This window comes from Tachysurus vachellii, chromosome 12, assembly GCF_030014155.1.
Source record: "Tachysurus vachellii isolate PV-2020 chromosome 12, HZAU_Pvac_v1, whole genome shotgun sequence".
NCBI lineage: Eukaryota > Metazoa > Chordata > Actinopteri > Siluriformes > Bagridae > Tachysurus > Tachysurus vachellii.
This window is the reverse complement of record NC_083471.1, coordinates 7,823,433-7,844,266: the sequence shown is the minus strand read 5'-3', so window position 1 is coordinate 7,844,266 and position 20,834 is coordinate 7,823,433. Positions and strand designations below refer to the sequence as shown.

At 41.8% G+C, this 20,834-nt stretch overlaps 1 protein-coding gene across 7 annotated transcripts in view; it reads left to right on the top strand.

Annotated features, from left to right (window-relative positions):
- The window catches only part of hivep2a (HIVEP zinc finger 2a), a 63,725-nt gene that overhangs the window by 16,465 nt on the left and 26,426 nt on the right, over positions 1-20,834 (top strand). The window contains exon 3 of one of the 7 annotated variants that reach the window (XM_060883121.1): positions 8,635-8,736. The exons of 5 other annotated variants lie outside the window; for them this stretch is intronic. The gene's annotated coding sequence lies outside the window, so the exon portion shown is untranslated. Of the gene's footprint in view, positions 1-8,559; positions 8,737-20,834 lie in introns of those variants that run through there. One more of the 7 variants, XM_060883124.1, reaches the window with a different exon arrangement.

Here is a 20,834-nt window from a genome sequence, read left to right as displayed (position 1 = left end):
TGTAATTCTTTGTCGAAGCTCCACACAGTTCTACTAAGATGTTGTTTTGGAGTCTGTACAGAAATCGCTGAGATTTTTTTTTTTTTTTTTGTCTTTCATGGCGTACAGTTATTTATGATATTTATGAGTCGAGGGTTTGAAAAAAGTGCCATTTAAGGATTGTATACAGTAGCAAGAGAAAAGTCCAAAGAAGGCAAAGAAGGCTAGAAAACGTAGGACTTGTTTGTCTTGTGTGTATCTTGTGTGCCTTGGAGAATAGAATCAGAAGTTACACGGCGTTTTGACCTTTTTCCACAGAAGCGTGGTTCCTCAGGAAGGCCGGGATTCTGAGGAAAAGCCCTCTCGCTCTTATAGGACTAGACTCTAATTGGATTAGACCCAAGGCGCTGGAATTGGCTTTAAATGTATCAGCTCCACCCGGGGAAAGGCTTCGGCGAATCGATTTAAAATTAGTCTCGAGACGTGGCTGATGAGAGTTGCGAGACGGCCAGGTTCGTTTCCGGCTGCTGAGCCGCTCGGGGAAGGAGCTCTTACCCTCATGTTAATACGTCTCTCCTGCACTGCGAGGCTATTGATCGTTTATTTTTTCATCTGTTTCCTCCAGACGCTCAGTCTGTGCTTCTTTGTGCTGCTGTTATTTTCTCCTTCCTGCAAATATCTCAGCGTTTACAGACGACTTCTCTCCATATGTAAATGTGAGGTGTGTGTGTGTTTGTGTGTGTATGTGTGTGTATAAAACACCCTTTTCCTGTTTCTCTGCACCTTCTATTTTTTGTTGTTCGCTCTCCGTCGTATCTTTTCTCTGACGTTCTGACGCGCAGATGAGTTTACAGAACGGAAATAAATTTGCCCCCCCTGCAGCTCACTGCTTAATTAGCTGTTGCAGTCAGACTCGGTGGATGCGTTACATAATGCGTTTTATAACTCGGCACATATTTCATGTCGAGAAGCATCCTGTGCTGCAGATGGAAACGTAAGAAGATTTACGCGCAGTCGCTCGAAGACGGAGCCGGAGATTCGGAGGCGACGGATACAGCCGGGTTACAGCTTTGACTCCTGAGATATCTCTCTATAGTCATCAGCTCCATCAGGAGGCTGTATATACAAATAAATCTCTCACCTCTTACAAACAAGTTCTTGACAAATCAGAACAAGATGTCTTCTGGTATCATGTCCTTCCAAGCTTAAGTCTGTTGGCTGAGTAATTGTTAAAGTAATCACTGAGTCATTTGTCTTCCCATAAGCCTTTGGCACAGCACCAAGATGTACAAATAGTGCAGTGGAAAGGGCACAATATCAAACCCAGGAGAACTCCATGGAAGCAGACTTTTCAACAAACCTTTATAGTATTACGTTTTACTAGGCCAATATGACGTGATGCTGCATTTTGGGGATCTGGGAATAGTCCCGGTTTCGTCTCAGCGGTTCGGAAGCGCTGATGATGTTTACTGATTACGGTGTATGTTAGTAGGCGTGACAGTAGGTGAGCTTCTCGGCTTGTTTTGGAATCTTGAAGGGTTCTCAGGGGGAGAACCTGTGACCAGGTCGCTGTTGCGTGAGAGGATGACATTTCCACTGAGATCTGTGTTTGAGCACTTCACCGACGTCGCAGTCACCCCCCACCCCCCCACCCCCGTATTCACGGGCTGAGGAGCTCGCAGAGCTGTTAGACCGGGAAGAAATCTCTGAGCTTGAGCTAATGCTGAGGTGCAGCTTGGGATTTTTTTCTTTTGTTATCGAATCAGTAGATGAAAAACCTCAACAGATCATTCATAATCAGAATTTGGTTTAAAAAAAAAATTACTTTGTTCGTGCCTGTACATCAGTTTCCACTGAGTCACGCTAACGAGAGTAGATTTCCAGCATGATGAAAACCACGAGTAAAATGAAACCCTGAGCCGAGAATCGAACCCACGACGTACGTCTTCGTCGCCTACCTTTCAGTTACAGTAAAGTTTATAGATTTCACTCGACATAATAAATCAGTCTTGTCATTACTGATGTGTTTAGTTTAGTTTAGTATCAACGATGAAATCGCTCTTTATTAAGGATCGTATTGTGTCCGAGAACCAGAGGAACCGTGATAGTAAAACACGTCCAGAGCACACGCATAAATGTACGGAGGATTTCCTCCAGATTGATTAGCTGATTAACTGGTTTTGTGTGTCAATGTCACAGCGAGGTCACAGAAAGCTCACAAGGTCTGAATCATATTTCTTGAATAGTTTCCTCCTCTGTTTCTGAAGTCTGTCAGACAAACACCTGAGCAACAAAAAGGGCTACTTGTTTTTTCCTCTTTCTTAGCGTTCTAGCTAAACGTTCGTCTCTTTTTTCAGGGCTTGTTTTTATTCGTCACCGTTTGCGCTGAACTTGAACGTAAAACTGAACGGAGTTTAAGTTTAAAGAGTCAGCATGTGTTTGACCTCCAGTGTGTTTTAAACTCTGCTGGACTTCATGCTGTGGTCATCGTGTTTACGGTGCAGATTCAGAGAGCGCCAACAATCTTAGCTGCCTATTCGGGGAACTTTCCAGAGCTGCGCGTCTGGGATGGTGGGAAAGTCTGTTGGTGGGAAAAACACACACCTACTTCAGCCTCGTAAGAGCACAGCTAATGTCCTGCAAAAAATAAATAAATAAATCACTGCGTATTAAAAGCTAATAAATCTCATGTGAAAGAAGTGTTTAGTGACACAAAGATTAAATCTCATCCTTACTTTAAATGTTTGTCTGATTCGTTTAGAAGCGTAATTTGTCACATCACTCGCTCGTTTGTTTTATTTTTAATTTGTTTTGTTTTATTTTATCCTGCATGGCCCCAGGTGATCTGGTGGAACTTTGTATCCGGTTGTTATGCCGCAGAATCAGAGGCGTTATTCATGGAAAAGCTTGAGCTCTTTAGCGTTCACTAAAACATAGAGCCGTGTTTGTTATGCTGCTGTAGGAGTTTTTACATGCGTCAGGCCTGAGGCATGTGTAGGCCATTCGCTGGAACAGGGGGTGTTTGTCTGTTTGGGAAGCCCCCGGTCCTCATTCCTGGCAACGACCGGACGATCCCGCTCTGAGGATAAATATGGTTGTGCTCCTGTGTCTGAATGCTGTTGTTTAGAGTGCTGGAGATTTGAGAGGTCAAAGGTCACGTGGTAGCTCTGCCTCGGTATGCCTGGCTTCCAAAGTAACAGGTGCCACAGAGCGACGTGAGAGTTCACGGACTGAAGGGAATTTTCAGGGGAGGTGCCATCAGACCAATCTTTTTTTTTTTTTTTTCACTCCTGTGGATGAAATGCGAGACAGCTGCTGCAGAGGAAAACACAGCAGCAGGTTGTGTAACAGGCCAAAGTGAATCCTGGAGAGAGCCGTCGCTTCCTCCGTCACCGACGTGCACCGAGCATATAAGAGCTCGTTTGTTTTTGAGCAGCTGCCCGAGCTTTCGATTTAAACCGTATGACCATCTGATGACCAAAACAAAAAAAAAAACTCCTTTAGAGGTTAATGTCAATGTAGCACTTGTGTGACTGAGGATAGATTGAGCTGTCACAAACACATGATGGACTTCTTCTTCTTATTATTATTATTATTGTTATTAACCAACAGGAAGTCAGGCATTGAAGATTCTCTGGGTATAAACTCTTAGAGGATTCATCATATTTAAACCACATTTGCTGTAAATGCACCAAAGATGTCCATGATGTTAAACTGCAAAGGACATTATGATATCTCGGATAGCATCGCTTCGTCGACACAATCACCATGTTACGCCACACATACAGGAAGTGAGGCATATTTCCACTGTATCTCACAACGTGACCAAATGAGGCTCATAGACCAAATGTTGTTTTTTTTTTTTAAGTTTTTTTTTTTTTAGCATGTTTATTTGATTCTATCAAGATTTTGTCAGCACAGTGTGAAGATTTGCATAATGCTACATTGCATAAGAAAATGCTGAAATCTTGTATGGCATTGCTATGGGGAAAGGATAAATAAAATAACTTTAAGTTAATGTTTTCCTTTTGTAAGAAATGTAAGATTATTGTATCGCACATCATGCTGCGTGGCATAAAAGTGAACCGTGTGAAACGTGTTGTATAGTATTGAGGCTTGATGGAGGCATTGTGGGAATCCGGTAGCACCTCCATGCAACAAATACGGCATCAGTATGGAGAATCTGTTGTACTAGGATGTACTGATCTTTATCATAAGAGGTCCGTGTCAGTGTGATTGAGAGGAGGGAGAGAGAGAGAGAGAGCGAGAGAGAGCGAGAGAGAGAGAGCATAGCCAAGCCAGAGAGCGCTACCTGATTCGCTCCCTTGGCTCTCAGCCTCTCCTGGATTGGAGTGTGATCGCACTCTGGAGCCCTGATGCAATGATTGTACATACGTTTTGCATTCTGTCATAATTACCTTTCTCCATTTGTTCTGTCCATTAAAGTATGAGAAGGAACTGTCGATATTAGACTTTTACAGGATGGGAATATTGTAAAGAAAGGGAAACTCTGCAGCCGTGTGCCAGGTGGGACATTTTATGCTAATTGGATGCTTATTCCATGTCATGTGTTTGTGTTTGACTTTATTTGTGTATGTGTGACTTGGGGTAAAATTCATTATATAATATGTGTAGATGTGTAGCTGCTTATTCTGAAAGCTTTTTAATTTTTTTTTTTTTTTGCCAGCTCAGAAATGTCTTTTTTACGAAAACATTGCAAGCCGGTTTGAACATGGCGCCGTCGCAGCCACCATCAGGCTTGCCAGTATTGCCATGGCAACATTGCTTCTCACCCAAGTAACACCCAGCAATGCTCCTTTTCACAAGTTGGTGATTAAATCTGAGTTCATTCCAGCAAATAGTTGCATATAGAATCCAGATTAGAAGAAAATTCCTGATTTGGTCCTGAGTTCTTCATCCAGACTGAGGGAGAAGGGAGGGAGAAGGGAGGGAGTACGGAGGGAATACAGAGGGAGAACGGAGGGAAAACTGAGGGAAAATGGAGGGAGAACGGTGTGAGAACTGAGGAAGAAGCTTAATTTCCATCATTTACCTCATTTTCCTCATCATTTACCTCAGGATGGTAACATCCTTGCTGCTAACAGTATGCTTAGCTGAGATGCTAACGATCTGGACATGGAGTATAGATGAAACATGGGATGTGTCAGTTATACAAGCAAACAAACAAACAAACCAGTTTTACTTTTTTACTTATTACAAATCCAACTAGCTGTTCATGTCTGCTAGGAATAGTCTTCAGTCAACTTAACAATAAAAAAAAAACAATATTAAAAAAGAATACAGAGTATGCAAATCATTTGCAAATTTTTATTGTTTTCTATATTTGTATCTGTTCTCTCTATCCTTACATACAGATGCACCACTCGAAAAAATAGCACTGAAATTACACTTAACGCTAGGTGCTAGAAGGTTTCGGTGACGATTTCTGAGTGTACGATGCTTCTGTAAGGAACATAAAGAAGCGTAACGATAGCGTTAAACAAGCCAGCTCCTCTCTGCAGTCTGTACAGCGGAAGTAGCTGCTTTCCTACTGAGAAATAGTTAATTATTAAGTATTAATATGAAAACACTTTGATATCACATTTTCCTACATGCTTCCAGCAATACTTAAGATTAAATATTGATGAAGTAAAGATGTTCTGAAGGTTTGTTTGCTCCAAGCTCAGATAGATCTGTTACAGAGCAAGTGAATGCAGGAGTGTGAAGGAATGCAATATCATTCATAGCATTTCATCTTCTGTGGTTCCCTCTGTGATTATTTTCTATCAAGACCCATAACGCCCTCATTAAAATCGCCTTGGTGACCAAAAGTATGTGCACCCTCGAAAGTTAAAACCACATGTCCTGTTTACTCGTCTGGGAAGGTTCTCCACTAGATGTTGGATCATGACTGTGTGGATTAGTGAAAATTCGTTTAGGTCATTAGTGAGATCAGACACTGATGTTGGGATGTTAAGGAGACTCAAGTTCCAGTTCATCTCAAAGGTGTTCGGTGGGGTTGAGTCAGAGTCAGGGCTCTGTGCATGACACTCAATTTCTTCACTTCAACCGTCACATTCACACCACGTCTTCAGCCTGGAGCAGGTTTGTAGTTCCACTGAAGATAAACTGTAACCCTTCAGCATACACACACGTTCTACACAATAGTGTGGTTTAAAGTTTGTGGAAACAGTTGTACTGGTTAAAAATCACATAGGTTGTGATGGTTATGGGTGCGTATACTTTTGTCATACTTTGTCAGTGTATATTATGTTTTGTTTTTATCTTGTGTTATATAGCATGTGATAAACATGTCGTTTTTTAGCATTTTTTCAAGTATCTAGGACTGATTTTTGTGTTTCTTTGTGTTCTCAGTGCCGTATTCTGCTCTCTCTACCGTAGTATAATATAGGGCTCCTCTGTAGGCATCACATGCTTTTTTGTGGCAGAACTTTCCCCAGGGAACGTTGTTTACAGTAAGACTTGCTTAGACAGGGAACATGAGCCCTGGAGAATCAGAACCGCTGCTTGGTTTTTTCTTTTTCTCTCTCTCTCTCTTTGTCAGAGATCCACAGGGAATCGCAGCATCCACTCTGGAAGTCAGGAGAGGTCACGTATATTTAGCTGTGCAAATTGGATTGTAGAAGAACAGCAGAATGTGTTTGACGGCTCAGGAACAAACCCGTAGTGCTGATAGGGGAGGGAATTTTGCAGATTTGTCTAGAGTCAGCTTGCATATTTAGCTGGACAGAGCGACTGGTTCTGCTGCAGGTTTCTAAGGAGAACCTCACAGCGCTTTGACACATGGTTTTGAAACCATTTGGAAATCGTCTGGATAAGAACTTTTATCGTGTTTATCACCTTCTATCATGTTTATTACCAGCTACAATATTACAGCAGCTGTCACGTTTGGCAGCTCAACTTTTAGACCTTTTAGACCTGGGCCGGCAAACAAAACAAAAACAAAACAAACATGTAGCCAATGAGCAGAAAGGGGCGGGTCTTGTCAATATGGGCGGAGAGAGTGTTCAGTGCGCATGTGTGACATTAGCAGAAAGCGGTTTTAACACTGACATGAAGGATAAAAACAAAGAAAGAAAGTGAAAATGGCTTACGATAAGGCAAGAAATATAAGGCTGTGTAAATATAGGATCAGCTTTCCAGCGCTGGAGAGAACTGAAGGAGCGGGAAGGCCTGCGATGGGACGCCGAGGGACTTAAGTAAAGTTGGCTGCATATTCACAGATTCGAGTTTAAAATTTTCAAAATAAAAAAAATCATAAAAATTATACAAAAAGACATTTCCCCCCAAATAAGTGTCATTTTTGCTTGTTTGTTTATCTGCAATCGTATTGTTCTTCCCTTCAGCTATGATAAAGACACATTTCTTTCCATTAGTTGCCTGGGTTACGTATGTATGTGTGGGCGGAGCTATCAATACAGGGGTGGGACCCATTTGGGTTAGGGGTGTGTATGTTTTGGTGATTTCAAATGTCAACATTGGCTTTCAAACAATGGAGACCCCACCTTTAATGTCCAGGTTTATCATTTAGGACAGTAACCAAACACACACAAAGTCACTGATGAGCTTTAACGTGCTGTAACTCTTTTCACCATCATCGTGAATGTTGTCATGAACTCTTTGCTTACATTTGCTAATCTAATACACTGCTCCACAGAACACACCTTTCACTAGCTTTTTCTTATAGCCAGTTTTTTGTTGTTGTTGTTTTTTTAGACCATGTCAGAAAACTATAAAGTTACTCCATGTTCACAGGAAACTCCTTTAAAACGATACATAAATAATCAAATAACACCAAAACTTCACCATGTCATCGATATGGGTGTTAATTAAAAATGAAACAGTGCTGTAGAACAAAACCAGATAATCTGTTTGAGTGTGAAATTGAGTGTGATAAAGGTTAAAAACATTAACGGAGGTGAAGGAGCACCGGTTAGAACCTTGTTCTTGTAATTCTAGTACCAGTGGTGTGACAATGCAGCTAATCCCTATAAACACACACACGCACACAACACATATCTGTGATCCACAAGTCAATCACAAACGTGTTCAGCCAGCCAGGAATAGAAAAGAGCAAGCACATCGGTGGAGGAATTTTGTACATGTTAGCCTGGTGATCTATTTATAGCGCTAGGGAGAGCTTTAACAAGGGAGTCCAGGAAGAGGAAGTGTTGCCTTGTTGTTATGCCCTGCTTGGCATGCCATGGACAACCCCAGGTCAAAGGCATAGTGGCCAGATGGTTAAAGTTTGGTTTGATAAGACACTGTGTCTAAACCACACTCACACACACACGCACGCACAAACACACACGCCACTTTCAGCCTGTGCTTCGTTCCCTAGCTCTCTTGACCTGTCTATTTGTGGTCATGTCTCGCTTCACCAAAATGTAAACTTCATTTGCGCAAGCAAACAGAACCGGCGGAGCGCGAGAGGCTGCGCGAGAGACTACGTGAGCGCTGAAAGCGTCTCTGAACGTAGCCTGTTGTATAATCCCTCTAGGGGCCCCAGTGCTATTTTTGTTCCTGGATATGCGTCACGACTGGGTATTTTCTCTGGTGACTAGCTTACATCAGTAGGTCTCCTAGCATACGCTCTATCAGCGAGTGTCTTCTGATTGATGGGAGTTTCTCTAGGCAGTTTCGCCGCTCGTATTCTCGACTCCCTCGAAATGGACAAGGGAAGTGCAAGCACAGAGGAATGCAGCAGATGACTGAGGGGCCAGTGAAGCCAGGCTGGTATGTAATCTGCTTCTTTTTTTTTTTTTAAACAAATCTTTCCTCCACGGAGCGTGTGTGTGCGTGTGTGCGTGTGTGTGTGCGTCCGGCCGCACTAACAGTGGTGCTTGTGTTAGTCTGTGGGTGTGAAAACAGACAGAATGACAATACCAGAGAGGACAAGCAGGAAAGGAGTGGCAGTGGTAGACAACTTAGTCTGTGTCTAGAGACTTTCTTTCTTTCTTTCTTTCTTTCTTTCTTTTCCTTTCTTTCTTACTTTTTTTCTCTTTCCATCTGCTGCACTTCTGAAAGCTTATGCACACAACTATGATAGCTCATAGATTTTAGTCCCTGATACTGTATAGCTTTTTTTTTTTTTGTCTCAGCTGCTTCATGTGCCAGGAAATATCAGTTCCCTTACAGAACCTTGATAGTACCTGATTTTCCTCACTCCTCTCTTACACTTCTTAAACTGTCTTAACAGGAATAGTTTATGACATGATGATATGACACGTGAGTGAAACACCAGGATCTGAGCATTGGGACTAGTTATATCTGTCTGTTTCTAGCTGGTGCATATATCTAAGTGCAGTTAGAGATATTTTTATCTGAGAAGCTTTTCTTATCCATATTTGTGTATTATCCAGTTTCTGCACGTATCCGGTGTCTCGCACCGTGTCTTATAAACACGGGGTAGCCCTGGCGTGGAGATTACAGTGACCTTGAAAGGCACCGAGTTGTTTCCTGACACTCTTCCTTATTTCTCCACCTTTCGTCTTTCTGTGAGGATGGAAGAGCGAGAATCGCCTAGCGCTCCTGTCTCAGAGCTGTGGAATGAAACCTGCCTCTTCTGCCAACAGAGCTAAAACCTTTTCCGATCAGATTCTCAGACATCATATAATCTCTGTGCGTCTGCTGCGTCTCTGGCTTACCTTGAATCATTTTAAGGATCCTAAGAAGGGAAAGTGTCTGCTTGGCACTGTAGACTGCATCCAGAGTTATGGGTTTGACAGGGAGCATTTAAACAGGATGAGGCTTCCTTATTTTTATTTTGATAAAAACTTTTATCCTGGTTGCTTTTCCTACTTTATAAACTCAATGTTACGTGATGTTCAGATCTGCTAGCAAGCTCACAACAACAACAGTGACAACAACATTATTACTATTATTATTATTATGATTATGGGCCCAAGCACTGAAATCGTGTACTGTATGGACCTTATGTTGGTACTGTATCTACAGCTTCATAGCTTCATAAGACTTTTATGAAATTTGGTACAATGATAAAAAAAAACAAAATTTGTGATCATCACAGCTATTTTAGTAAACACCTCTGCAACCCTCTAGCAACTCATTGAGGGCAAATTTAGACAGATGTTCACAATAATACCCACGCAATAGAACCATCATACATTCCATAAGTTCCTTCTTTTTTTTTTTTTTATCTCAAGCCAAGTACCAATCATCATCAGACTTGGCCAATAGAACAGTAAGACCAAGCTGGACAAAACTTCTATCTTCAGTTTCAGTAAGTTTGGGCATATCTCACCAGTGGTGATTAGTTAATGACCATGATGCGTGATCTTGATCTTGACCACGATCTTGATTTCCTGGAGTTTTCTTGATAGGAAGTCGGTCAATTTGAAATTTTGAACTGGAAACCTTTCCTCCAGTCCTGGTGAAATTTGTATCGCTGCGTCGTGAGACCAGTTTGTTGATTTTTGTCGCCAAACAGGATGTGAGGTCATATGTCAGCAAAGCGATTAAGTCTTGTCACACGTTTAGCAACATGACTCAATGTTAACAAACCAGCTTTGAGTTTATTTGCAACATGGGAGGGAATTTAATCTCTTAATATGGCAGCTATATTTATCATTACACAACAGTTGCATTCTTTTGTACTACATAAATACCAGTACAAGCAAGAGCCTGTACTGTAAGTAGAGACGTCACGAAATTCAGAACGCGTTAGCCTTTTAGCACACCCACCACTGCATAGGATTTCAGTTGACTCGCATGTACAAGGTAGATCCCTACTTATTTATCTACTGCTCAGCTCTGGCAGTAAAAAAAGATGTAATTGTGAGCAGATTTTGCCTCTGCTTATTTTCCTGGTTATTATTATTCGATTAAATAAATGCTGATGATAATTTTGTGTTTGTGTGTGTGTGTGGAGGGGGGGGGGGATTTGGTGGTGGTTGTACTACATAGTGAATTACATAAGCTTCTGTCTCAGCTCCTAGAATCCCCTGTAAGGAATCATGTTTCTGTTGATAATTTTATGATGGGGTTTGCTAGGGGCGTCATACTGACCTTGCCACTTCAGTGTTGACAAAGAGCTCGACACTCGAGCTTTAACAGTGTGTGTTGTTTATAGTTTAAATATGTGGGCTGATAATGTGACTTTTTATTTGCCTTTAAAAAAAATCAAATGCATTTATTAGTTCTCATATATACGTATATATATATATATATATATATATATATATATATATATATATATATATATATATATATATATTATTTATTTTTTTATTTTTATAGAAGAGTTCTCATATGGTGCAACCGTCTGACTGAGTCATTGACATTACTACTGACCAAAGCATTTATATCTCTCTCATAAATCATTAAGTCCATGTATTTTATGACGCATCATCTGGTGCAACCTTTAAGAAAAGCCCAAAAGACTTTTGCAATGAAAACAATTCAATGACAAAAAGTGACATCCTTGCCAGATTTCCTTGGAAACATCTTAAGATTTTTTGTAAAACCGTTCTAGTTACCATCTACGATTGTCATGCGGAAGACCTCAAGAAAACACCGACATTTAAAGAGTATCTGTGAATTGATATTTTTATTCGAAATTTTACAATAGACTTTATTGGGGAACTTGAAAATGTCATGTGGTGCAACCGCTGTCCGTAATACGTACCCGTCGTTCTATTACGGTTTCAGGCATTTATGTGGGGAAATGTTTTGTTTAAAACCATAAAACCTATGACATGCAGTCAGCAGGTTAACTCTGATCCTAAAGCATTCATCATTTTGCATGACCAACTTTGTCTCTTATCTTTTCGTCGTCTTATCTCTTAGAATTCAGCCGGTTTTTGATCGGTATATAATCCACAGCTGGTGTTCTATACTGAACTTGCTATAGAATGAAACCACCGTTATCGTTTTGTAGCAATCGGGTGCGTCTCGACTGATAAAGCCATAAAACTAGGTGCTGTATACACCAGTGACTCACAACTATGAATAATTAAAGTGCTCTTTTGGCAGGTTCGTTTCTGTATATAGACCTAATGCGTTAGAGTAAAAGAAATTGTCAATGGCTTACATGCTTCATCAAACTCTTATTACAAAAAGAGGATTTTTCCATGCCATGGGCACTTCATATTTTTTCTTCCCATCTCTCATGCACACACAACACACACACTATGCACACAGTATGTTATTGCTTTAGCTATCAGTGAAGAATAGTGACCTGCTAAAGAGAAGCTGAGAGAGAAATGGAGGGCTGCATCCACAAGTTACAGGGAGAGAGGGAAAAACAAGATGGCTAAGGCTGTGTTAGACTTTACACCTCCCTCTATGGAACGTACAAAGTGTTTTTAACACTCATGGCACGTTCTTTATCACCGTGCATGTGCTTCTCATCATTTTGTGCGAGTACCCATCATGTGGGATAACTGGTAATTGGAATAACGATATTAATATAAATTCAAAATACGACATCTAAGTTCTGTGGCTGACATATTAATAATTGATACAGTACGCTGCAGCCTTGTACATCTTTTTATTCGTTTCTGTTTTATGATTTTATTATTATTTATTTATTTATATCTGTAAAGTCTGATTAAAAGGGATGCAGTTCAGTTATCAGACTTAAAAGTCTGTTGCTGTTGTACAGAAAAATATGTATAAATAATACATGCATAATAACATTTGATGCGTTTAACCATATTAAAGAGATATGTCTGGTGGTGTGGAAATACATCACGGTCGCCCCACATGACCGTGGTTAGTTCTTGTGCAAAATTCACATGATTGCGTGTTTGTATGTAAATAAGGGCTTTTTTACACCTGGTCACTTCATGTGTTTTCTCTGATCCGATAGCTATCTGATTTGTTAAAACTGTTCCATTTACATGAGGCCACATAAACGCGTCTCGGCGAATCGGATATCGATCCGATCTTTCTACTCCCACCCAAAATGCAAATATATTTTACCTCATTTACAGGGTAATTGAAATGGAACACGCTTTGGTGTATGCGGTTTTCGGAATGCAATCAAAAAGAAGACAGAAAACTTGTTATGATGGTTATGCTACAAAAAACAGCATTTATTTGTTTCTGGCGCGATGCACGACTCGTGAGTCACCTGCGAGTGACGTACTTCCGTTTGGGAGGAGTATAGCGCTGACGTATGTGGCTTGAACAACCACATTCATTTACACCTGTCCAGTTTTATCTGAAATGCGTCCCAGACCACCTCCTGATGTGGTGTCGAACGATCGGATTTATATCCGTCTCGAAAACGTTTCGGAGGGCATTTAGACCTGGTCTTTTTACCATCGTATAGCTATCTGATCACAGAAAACGCATGAAGTGACCAGGTGTAAAAAGCCCCTAAGACTACACCACATTAGAATATACAAATATATCATTGATTAACAGATTTTTAAAACAAGCCCTTTCAAAATATGAACCCAATCAATGAGATTATTTTATAAACTGAACTTTTCCCACTTTGTCGACTCTCTGTAGTTCTGTCAGGACTTTTCACGTTGGAATATTTTTCTGTTTACGCAGTAAAACCAGCTGCACCGTGTGACAGATAATCAGCGCATCACTGTTTTCTCCCTGAAGATTTCTCTCTTTCTTATTATCCACTTCCACTTCATGCTGAAGGTGTTACTGATTAGGTCTAATTGAGGAAAGATCTCAACTCAGCTCGTCTTACCCAGCACTAACGCAGGCAGACGTCTCTGACTCCAAATAAACACGCTAAGAAATTATTCCCACATAAACACACCGAGATTAACGTAATCAATTAGACAGATTTCAGTTGGGTTCATTAGTGGAATCTCATTAGCCCATTGATCCAGGGTTATGTCGCGCTCTCAATGACGCCACTTCGTTCCACTCATTCATGTTACGGTCTTGACCGGTGTGTTAACTCCTACACTTGGGCAGAGAAATATTATTTTTTTGCTTTTGCTGTGCTGTGGGAAGTGTATGAGTCACTTGAGATAGAGTCATGTCTTATTTTGCTAGCTTTAGGCAGTTGGTTTGCTTTAAGCGTGTGTTTTATTTTGGTCACAGAGCTACATTTTCTGTTCTAAAAATACAATTCGGTAAAAAAATTCTCTTAAAGCCACCGGGATGAGCAGATTAACTGCGAGTATGGTAGTGTCAGTTATGGGAGGCATGATTATAGACTGAAATCCAGTGCTACTTCATAATGAGAATGACTTGCTGGGGCTTGTGACGCAAATCTAACAAGTCCCATGCCAGAGGACTGTGGAGGTGTATTGCTGCTACGACAGAGCTGAAGCAGGCTCCTTCCTTCCCTGCGAGTCAGTGAGGGTGTCTGTGGCCTGCTCACTTGCTGGGATAAGCCCTCCATGCCTTCTGTTGTGTCCAGACCCATGCCAGCTCCTTAGCAGGAAGAAGGGATGAAATGCCCAGCTTCTGTCCAATGTGGCCTTCTTCTTCTTCTTCCTCTTCAGGGAAGGTTGCAGATAAAGAGGCAGAGAGAATAGAGGGACTTTATGAATCATCAGCTGCTTTCTAAGGGAGAAACCATCTTGCATTCATTATGACATAAAAACTTTATATTAGCTCTTTTTTTTTTTTTAATCTGGCAGGCACGGCGGCCAGGGCCGGTGAGTGGGCCGAGCTCAGGAAGTGGGCAGAAAGGCATGTAGGCCCCAGGACCTCTGTCACAGATGGCCCACTGACACTACCCCAGGGTTTAGATTTTATGATGAAAAGAAAGAATAATAAAAAAAAAAGCCTGGATGAAAACTAATGCATGGGGTGAGGCATCTGGCTTTCCCTCAGGTGAAAGGGCATTTGGTGTTGGCAAACTACCCATTTCTGTGAGCAAGACAAGTGGAATTTGGTGTACTGTAGGACTGGGTCGAGACGTCACGCAGAGCTCTACGAGAGCGTCCAAGAGCAGCCAGGAAAATAGGTTTAGTTCCACTGTGTAACAGTCCGCCTGCAGGTGAGCCCACCTGTCTCCACTGGCCACGGCCATGTATTTTCCTGTCAGCTTCCAGACGTCAGGAAACCTGCTATACACAGCGTAGACGCACATGAGCGTGGCAGAATAATCACGGCTCACCTGACTTCGTTTTTCATCCTGGAGTATTACAGCCCTCGCCAGCTATTCAGTAGAATCTCGCCAAACGTTATGTTTTTCATTTTTGGTGTCTTATTAATAAAGTTAAAGTAAAATGAACATGTATTAAAGAGTTACATGAATACATACAAACGCTGCGATAACGTTCCAAACGGCTGGGACGCCGACGCCGTACCGCTCTCTTACCGTAGCAAGAGAAAACAAGCTGGAATATAAAGGAAGATGAGCTGCACAGAACCTAACAATGTTACATTAAAAAAAAAACAGCAAAATGAGATTTAATATCCATGCTATGGTTGCTATGGTGTTGTGAGTGACGTCTGAAACAGCCAATCAGCAGGCAGATATAGCTCAGATATGAGATACTGTATGTCACAATAGGGGATAAACAAATGAATTAATACATAAATAAATAAATAATAACCTCAGTTAGATTAATTGTCATGTTGGTACGTGATGATGTGGGTTTCCCCCCCCCCCCCCAGATTATTTATTTATTTATTTTTATAGTTTCAACATCAAAACATCATTTCAGCTGCTAAAACCCTGCGCATTCCTTTAGACTAGTAACAAAAATTGAACCCCAAAATGCACATTTAATAAATCTGACTGAACGTATGCATCGCTTCACCATCACACCACACTTATTTATGTATTTATTTATTTGTTTATTTTTATTTATTTATTTATTCATTTATTTATTTATTTATTTAAAATCAAGGTCAGTCTTGATCTCACCTCAGCATTTTTCAGCGCTTAAGCCTGCAGCAGTCTGGAATGGCCGACTTTCCATCTGCTCCTCACCCATGTCTCCTTTAGTTCCAGGAAAATCTGCTGCCCTGATCATTAAGAGTGGAAAAAACAGAGCTGGCTTTACTCACCAGGCTGGTGGCCTGTGCCATTAAACTATAATGCTTGTTTGTGTGACGCATTCTCATCGTGGATTCTTCGTATTTGAGACTTTTTTCCCTTCCTGAGATTTTTTTTTATTATTTTTTTTTTTTTTCCAAATTAGATTTTTTTTTTGGTCCGAGGTGTAAAAGAGTGGACGATGAAGTGAATTTCCTTCGTTCGGTCCTGCTCTAATTATGTTGAAGAATTTCTTTCCCGTGCCTCACACCACTTTTGGCAGGACAAAAGCTGCGGCAGTATTTTTAGTCGCTGAATGCAATGGGCCGAGTCAGAAAGAAGGACGAAGTCGGGATGGAATAAGGGAATAAATAAAAGTCACAGCGCAGGAGCAGAGGTGGGAGTTGTGGGTTGCCAAGGACAAGGCAATGCTGCTCTATTTAAAAACCGCAGGAGTCTTTGAGTGCTGCTGTCAGGGCTGTGTATGTGTGCATGTGTGTGTGTGTGTGTGTGTTGGAGAGACAGGGGGTGTAAGTGTGTGGGGGAACTGTGAGAAGGAAATAGGAAACCGCCGCTAGCATCATACTTCTTATTACAGTGCCATCCGGTCTGACCGCATACTGCATCAAACATGACAGCAAGGACAGCCAGCCGCTGTGACGCTCTCTCTCTCTCTCTCTCCTGAAGCCTTCTCTCTCTACGCTGGCAAGGAAAGACGACACAAACGTGGACTGCATCTACTGTACATCTCCAAAACACACACCCGGTGTTTCCGGCTGCGTTTATCAGGAACAGATCGGGTTTTCATCTTTAAACAAAACAGCATCGGTACTTCAGGAACGCTGAACCTGTGAAGCAATCAATGAATGAATAAATAAATAAACAAACAAATAAATAAATAAGCAGTTAAATGAAAGCCTCTATTGAAAGTTTTACTCGTTGTAATGGCTTGAGCCAGAGACCTAAAAGCATGTTGCAAAAGAGAACTGCGCTCTCACTACAGATCAGGGTCACGCCAAGTACAAGGAGAGAGAAGAGAGAGAGAGAGAGAGAGAAGAGAGCGAGAGAGAGAAGAGCTGGCCACTTATCCCTCTGCAATCACCCAGACAGACTCACCAAACAAAAGCAGCGTAGGAAGCTTTTGGGCCACTGTGAGAAACCAGATCTTTATTTGGTTTCAGTCTGTGTTTATCGCCCGTGGAAACAGTCAAGGCCAGCCAGGTTACAGGGAGAAGGAGCTCCACAAAAGAGGACGACACACCGTGGTCACATCACAGGGTTCCTGACTAAATTATTCTCAGGGTTGTATGTAGGTTGGTGTGTATGAAAGTTCTTATTGGTCCTAATGAATAAATGATTCACAATAAGGTACCGTACTGTTGCTCTGGGGACGACACCTTTCTGCTCAAATAAATATTCACACACTGTTGGAAATGAACCCTTCAGAGACGTCTGTGGATATCAGTTATTTATGACCGAGGATAGTCAGGAGCCGGACTTTGTCTCTTCCGCACGGGTCTTCGTGAGACAGCGTGGTTGCGTGTTTGAGCTCGTTGTCTTGTTCAGACCTCCGTCTTCTCCAAAGATTAATGAAGGATGAGACGAAGTTCTTCTCTTACACAGAAGCAGCTCTCATATGATGACGATGATGACGATGATGACGTGCTTCACCGTGTAGATGATGTTCTTCCTGTTCTTCATGGATCACACGCACGATCCTGCTTTCTCCGAACACGACGAGCTGTTCTATTACCCAAAAGTTCTCTTTTTCGGTTTCATTTCATTTGAGTTTAGCGTGAGTTCCTGCTGCTTTCAGGTCGTCCTGCAGCTCTTTCAGACCGAATGCTGCCTTCCTTCATGATCATTAATCTGATCGAGGGAAATAAAATCTTGTGTTAACGCTTAATTGTGAAGCTTTTGGTGTTTAGCTTGATGTCACTGTTTCATGTCACATTCTTCTGTAAAAAAAAAACAAAAAAAAAACAAAACACATGATTTGTTCATCGTCGCTTCTTGTTCCGTGAAACCTTTCCGAACACGACCCCAGGTTCACTAGAACAATTTTTTTTTTTGGAGCATATCAACCTAGAAGCATTTTTTTTGTCATCTAGCATCTGATTTTTTTCTTTTTTTTTTCTTTTTCTAAATTCAGAAGACATTATTCGTGCGAACGTGACGTTCATGTACGTCTACGCACACTGGAAGTATATTAAATAAGAAAAAAGAAAAGTAGAAGAAGTGGAAACTTTTCTCCCCTCACCATACACAAACAAACCTCTTGAGCAGATGTAGAGCATTTGTGTCTGGCCTGCAGGAAGGGAGGAATGTGGAAACCTCATAAGGAACCTCAGAATTTTCCATTCCTGCTGTGTACACATCTCATTATCAATTTTATATGAACACTGGAAACTCCTCCAGCCTGGGAGCCTGTGTTCGTTTGGCCCCTTCGTGCTCGTCTACTCCGTCCAGACGTTCTTCGAGGGAGCACATGGAGGACTGATTTTAGTTTTATATTTATACCTGTGTAAAAATAATAGTAATAATAATAATAATGTGTTTAATATAATGCTTGTATCTTGGATGTCTGTTTGTGCCAGAGCACCTATGTGATGACTGAAAAACGCTGCGGCGCGGCTCCACGCAGAGCACAGATGTTAATCTGCGTTAAAGAATGCGGCTGAAGCCGATTAAGGAGGCATTCTTTTTGTCCTCAGAGTGCGATAGGAAGATTTCTTTTTCTCTCGGACAGCTGACATCATCAGCCCGGTAGATTTTCATTCTGTAATTTTTCTCCCTCTTTAAACAAACACGGAGCTGCGCTGTATCATAAAACGGCGATAATCGTGTTTGCCGTCATGCTCCGGGACAGTTAAGCGTGTAAACTCCCATCGCAGTCGCTGCTGTGTTTATGTAAGAGCTGTCAAAGAGCTTACACACACTTCCGGACAGACGGCGGGCCGTTCGGGGACATCTATCCACTTCCTGTAAAGGGAATTCCCTTTCAGAGAACACAGAGATTCCAGGTCGTCGTGCCGACGCTTCAGATAATCATCCACAGCTTCACTGATTTAGAAGACATCAGAGTTTTTACACAAAAAAAAAAAAACAAAAAAAAAAAAAACAAATTCTGGGATCGCAATCTTATATTATTTTTTTATTTTTATTTATTTATTTATTTATTTTACAAAAATCAAGCAGATTTTCTGCGGATTTGCTCCCAGACACGGCGTTTGACATCATCAACACCCATTCAGGATCTTCCATTCACGAGTGCGAACACGAGAAAAGATCTCCGAGAAAGTCATTACAGACGTGTCTCACTGGGAGGAAATTAAAAGAAGAATCCAGTGCTGGTGATTTCACAGAGTCTAGTCTCAAAAAGATCAACAGGTTTTGAAAGAAGCAGTCAATTCTTGGAGGGACTGGAGCTTTGAACGTCTTCTCGCGCTTGTTTTTTTTTTTATATTCTCCTCAGGTGATCAGTTCATAGTTGAGATGTTTATTATAAAGTCTGTGAATGCTGGTCTCACGTATAGTGTAAAAAGCTTTACTGGAGTTGTTACGGCAGTCGTGACGCTGCTGAGACACTGGTATAGGCGTCAGAACCAGAACCAGAAACGAGAACCGAAGATCTCAAGATGTCTGTGGTGGTAAGATTTGAGGGAAATGTGGGTCAGGAACATCGCAGATACTGAGACAAGATTACGTCATACAGAAAATATTGAAGACAAATGGAAGAGAGGTGCAGTACAGGAAGCATGCATTGGCTCGTTTGTGTCCGTACACACACACACACACACGGATCTTGTTTTTATTCTGATGAAATCCAAGCTGACAGTAAACCCTGCACTGGAGAGTCTCTTCCAGCTTCAAGAAGGTTGTGAGCAACACAAAGTAAACCCACGAGTTTCTTCTCGGCGTGTCATTTCTCCAGCACGAGCCGTTCTCCAGCAGGTACCGTGTAGACCTTGATACAGTCAAACTCCAACCAGGTTTGTTCCCAGCAGACCTCATTACCACAAATTACCAGACAGGGCAAAAACAACAAAAAAAAAACCCAGAGGGTGGAGGCAGGAAAGTGACTGTGGTGGGGAACACACTAGATAAACAAACACAACAGGAAGCACCAGGAGGCTTCGCTGCATCTCAGCGGAGCTGGAAAAACAATTATCACTGAGGTTCTTTTCAGGAGGAACGATGGAGAGTCCTCCAAGAAGGCTGGGGACATTGTGAATGAACGCTGCTGCCTCCCCTGCACTGTCTCCATGACGCAGCAGCTTCTCTAATAAACGGAAATTCATTGTCTGGAAACAAACCCGGTCCTGTACATCGGTTTCAACATGTTATGACAGACATGGAAAATAGGCAAGAGGGCTGCACCATTTTTCCCTTTTCCTTTGGCAATGGCTGGCAGCGCTGAAAAAAAAAAAACAAGACGACGTTTGAAGCAATAGGGGAAATGTGTGTTTGTGTGGAAGAGAGAGGGCAAAGTAAGAGTGTGCATTCATGTGTGAAGTTTTCCACGGGTAATATGTCATTGTGGGGAAAGATGGGCTAAGTTCCACTTCCTCCACCAGGGAGCATGTTGTTATGAGAGAGAACATGAGTGTAATCTGAGTAACTTTCCTCCAGTGGAACCCATTTTCCAGGCCTGGAGGTGCTGCCTGTTTGCTCGATCCCCAGGTGAGATGAGACTGAGACGTGTCACCGTCCCTGCTGAGCTGCTGAGCCGGAAACCTCCAAACTGACCTCTCTTCCAGGTGCGACACAGCACCGCAGCTCCATTTGGAGTAGAAAACCCAGAAATATATTTCCGTGCTGTAGTTTATACGTAGCGCGTCAGGCTTGCAGAGCACTGTGTGGGTGTGTGCAGCGTGCAGAGGTTAGGAGAGCGAGACAC